Source organism: Lissotriton vulgaris, unplaced genomic scaffold (assembly GCF_964263255.1).
Source record: "Lissotriton vulgaris unplaced genomic scaffold, aLisVul1.2 SCAFFOLD_2457, whole genome shotgun sequence".
NCBI lineage: Eukaryota > Metazoa > Chordata > Amphibia > Caudata > Salamandridae > Lissotriton > Lissotriton vulgaris.
This window is the reverse complement of record NW_028242380.1, coordinates 316,338-321,211: the sequence shown is the minus strand read 5'-3', so window position 1 is coordinate 321,211 and position 4,874 is coordinate 316,338. Positions and strand designations below refer to the sequence as shown.

The following is a 4,874-nucleotide window of genomic DNA, read 5'->3' as shown; positions in this document are numbered from 1 at the left end:
TATTAATCAATTAACTAATTGAAATTAATTAACTATTATTTATTACACTATTTATATTCATTTAAAACATTAATTAATCTATTATTTTATTATATTTAAATTACTTCCCACCCTACTCCCCTATAAACCCACAACCCGCTACGGAACTATTAACACTAAATTCAACATAAAATACATTATTAACTAATAAAATACTACAAAACATACTACTTTGACAACAAATACTCATTAAAAACACTACAATACTTATAATTATTTAAAAAACGATATTTTTGTAAAGTATGTTTTTGTAAACGATATTTATTACAACTATATTAATGTTATCGATATTACTTACCTGTCTGTCGATATTCTGGTCAAACTATATTTTTGTCATCGATATTTCTTCCTGTAGATATTTTTGCGGCGATATTTATGTTAATCGATATTTTTACGACGATATTCACGCTCTGTACCATCTATTCTACAGGTAAGGAATCTATAGCTAACGTGTTTCTTTCAGATGAACAAGTTACTTACCTTCGGTAACAAAATATCTATAAGAAATATTAGTTAGTTATAGATTCCATACCGCCCCACCTATCCTCCCCGTTCTCCGAACTTCTTTCTAGGCTTAAGGACATCCTTTCACGGCCCTAGTTAGGTGCACCAGTGGTCAGTGTCTTGCATGGCTCTGCGTTCCTGGTGCGGAAAGTCATGTACTGAACTGAAGTCAGACGCGAGGGCGGCGTCTAGATATCTTCCACGACATCATCACGACGACCACGGTGCCAACAACGGACGCGGAGTCAACCGAGGATGCCTACCGACGTGCAGAGGTACTCCTAACGAAAAACTTTCTGGATCCAGTTTGACGCCTGGGGTTAATTCTACAGGTAAGGAATCTATAGCTAACTAATATTTCTTACAGATATATCATTACGAAAGGTAAGTAATTTGTTCATCTCTGCCACTGTCTGATGGTTGTTACAGAATATCTATTTTACACCAGAATAACAACTGTTCAATAAATTCTTATTGAAACGCCCAGACTGTTTATTCTGTGTTTCTCTGAGACAAACTATATGAGCACGAGTAACTGAGCAAAAGGTAGTATATTGTTTCCACGATCCTGGGGGATCAGGGTTGTCATGTTCTGAGGTTGCCAGAAACTATTCTTTCCCCTTTAATAGGAGATTCTAGTGGCACTGTAAGCTAGCTTATGCAAAACAGGCTAACATATCCAGTGGGGGTGCTCGGAACCAGTTTGCCACGAATCCGACAGTTTGTTATCCAAACGCGCAGGTCCTGTATAGGATATATAGGAACTACACGACAAAGCAAACAGTAATAAAAGCAAAAGTCCCTGAAAGCCCTTGATAGAAATTGTGAAAATAAATCTGCTCAGCTTAAAAACATCCAAGCAATGATAACCACTGACTTTTATAATTGACAAATCCCCTCTGCAGCTCATATCGTATAGAAACTGAAAACAAGAAGTGTATTGCAGAGTTTCTTTTACTTTGTTATAAATGTGCAGTTTAAGCCTTGCTGGATAACATTAGATCATAATTATTGTTTCTTTGTTATTGACTCGCTTTTTATGTTTTGTTGCAGATGAAAAAAATGCTTTAAGAATGGAAGATGGAAAGGACATAAGGCTATTTTTTAAAGCCAAAGTCTGCAAAGTTGGGCATTGAAACCTATCGAATGAAGACCTGTTCATAATCAATAAGATATCTTAATCTACACCCACAAGCAGCGTGAAAACAAATACTCCACTTGCAAAGACTAACCAGAGAGACACTAGGGAATAGAGAACTTCTAAATGTACTTAAATCCTCAAAGCAATTTCTTATAGCATTATAAAAGGAGCACATGAAGTCAGTATAGAAGAAGGACAAAATGTATTTAATGTGACTCAGGCTTGAACATAATGCACACTCAATGCAATAACTTTATAAATATTCTGTCCAAAGTTACACAAGGTCGCCCATGCAAGATTATACAAATATAAATGTAAGTAATGTGGGCAGACATTCAATCAAAAGAGTCTTGACACCGGGAAGAAGTTATATGAATGTACTGAATGTCAGATTGCATGCAAAAGGACACCTGCTGTATGAGCAGGCAAGCCATGTTGAGGAAAACATATTCATAACAATGGGAAACTTGCAGTCACATCAGACTGTCCATACTGATCGGAACCCTTTTAAACTAACTGAATCTAATCCAGCATTCATTACAAAGGCAGAGCTAATACGAAAGCAAAATGTCCACACTGGGCAAAAATCACATGAATGTGACAAGGTATTCTTTGTAAAGGCAAACCTAATGCAACATCTGAAAATCCACACTGGAGAGAACCCTTATAAATGTACTGAATGTGACAAGGCATTCCATAGAATAGAGCTGTTAAACCAACATCAGAAATTCCACACTGTAGAGAAACCCTTTCATTGTAATGAATGAAACAAGGCATTCGTTTCAAAGGGACAACTAATGCAACATCTGAAAATCCACACTGCAGAGATGCCATATAAATGTAGTGAATGTGATAAGGCATTCATTGGCAAAAAGCTGTTAAAACAGCATCAGAGATTCCACACTGGAGAGAAACCCTTTCGTTGTAGTGAATGTGACAGGTCATTTGCTGCAAAGATAAATCTAATGCGACATATGAACATGCATACTGAAGAGAAGCCATATAAATGTACTGAATGTGACAAAGCTTTCATTGAAAAGACAACCCTAATGCGTTATGCGACATCTAAAAATCCACACTGGAGAGAAACCATATAAATGTACAGAATGTAACAAGGCATTCATAACAAAGAAAGAGCTAATGCGACATCATGCAGTCCACACAGGGGAGAAACCATATAAATGTACTGAATGTAACAAGGCATTCTTTACAAGAAGAGAGCTAAATCAACATAATGGAGCCCACAACGGGAAAAAACCTTATGAATGTGCTGAATGTGACAAGGCATTCATTAGACAAGCGTTGTTAAGGCAACATCAGAAAATCCAAACTGGAAATAAACTGTACGGTTGTAGTGAATGTGAGAAGGCATTCATTACTAACCGAGAACTAATACGACATCAGAGAGTCCACACTGGAGAGAAACCATATGAATGCACGGAATGTAACAAGGCGTTCAATACAAGTGCATCCCTAATACGACATCAGAGATTGCACACTGGGGAGAAACCATATACATGCACTGAATGTGACAAGGCATTCATTACAAAGGGAGCCTTTATTGTACACCATAAATTCCATACTGGGGAGAAACCTTATAAATGCACTGAATGTGATGAGGCATTCTATAGAGAAAGATATCTCTTGCAACATCAGAAAATCCACACCGGGGAGAAACCATATGGCTGTAGTGAATGTGAGAAGGCATTTGTTACAAAAGGGGAATTAAAGCAACACCAAAAAACTCACACTGGAGAAAAACCATATGATTGCGCAGACTGTGGCAAGGCATTCCCTAAAATGTCCACGCTTTTATTACATCAGAAGTTACATACCGGAAATAAACCATATGGTTGTAGTGAATGTGGGAAGGCATTTATTACAAAACAGCGGTTAATGAAGCATCAGGAAACCCACACTGGAAAGAAAGCATATAAATGCAATGAATGTGACAAGGCTTTTTCTGCTAAGGGATGCCTATTGCGACACCAGAAAGTCCACTCAGGAGAGACACCATATAAATGTACTGAATGTGACAAAGCATACACTCTAAAGTACCAGCTAGAACGTCATCGGGAAATCCATACAGGGAAGAAACCCTATGGTTGTAGTGAGTGTGACAAAGCATTCTTTAGGAAACAGGGCTTAATGGTACATCAGAATACCCACACTGGAGAGAAACCATATGAATGCACTGAATGTGACAAGGTATACAGTAGAAAACACCACTTGTTAGAACATCAGAAAACCCACACAGGGGAGAGACCATATGAATGCACTGAATGTGGCAAGGCATTTAGGAGAAAGAAACACTTTATGGAACATCTGAAAGTCCACACAGGAGAGAAACCATATGATTGCACGGAATGTGAAAAGGCATTCGCTCTAAAGTACAAGCTAGTACAACATCAGAAATCCCACACTGGAGAGAAATCATATGAATGCGCTGAATGTGACAAGTGATTCACTTTAAGCACATGCCAGTACGACATCAGAAAATCCACCCTGGAGAGAAACCACATGATTGTAGTGAACACGAGAAGACCTTTTTTCTAAGGACTGACTAATGCAACATGTAAAGGTCTACACAGGACAGAAACAATATGAATGCACTGAATGTGCCAAAGCATTCCCTCTAAAGCACAACCCAGTACAAAGTTTGAAAATCCACACTGGAGAGAAACCATATGGTTGTAATGAATATGATAAGGGGTTTCTTTCAAAGGACTGCCTAATGCTACATGTGGAAGTCCACGCTGGGGAGAAACAATATGAATACACTGGATGTGACAAAGCATTTGTTGCAAAGAACATCCTAACGCAGCATCAGAAAGTCCACACTGGAGAATGACACTATGAATGTACTGAATAGGACAAGGCATTCACTTTAAAGCACCTATTAGTACTATATCAGAGAATCCACATTGGAAGTAATCATATGCTTGTAATTGGCTTGACAAGACATTCATTAGAAAAAGCACTTAGTGCAACATCAGAGAACCCACACTGGAAACAGACCGTGTGAATTCACACCGGGGCAAATTATATCGATGTACTCATTCATGACAGGGCACTTGTTGAAAAGTGAGGACCATTTTGCATTGGTGGGTTCATACGTGGTGGAAACCATACCACTGATCAGAATGAGACAAGGCATTCATAACAAAGACAGCTCCAATGTGCTGTCGAT

General features: G+C 38.2%; 1 pseudogene; it reads left to right on the top strand.

Moving 5' to 3' along the window:
• Nucleotides 1-2,142: 2,142 nt before the first annotated feature.
• On the top strand, nt 2,143-4,535 carry LOC147668986 (uncharacterized; annotated as a pseudogene).
• The last annotated feature ends 339 nt before the right edge of the window (nt 4,536-4,874 follow it).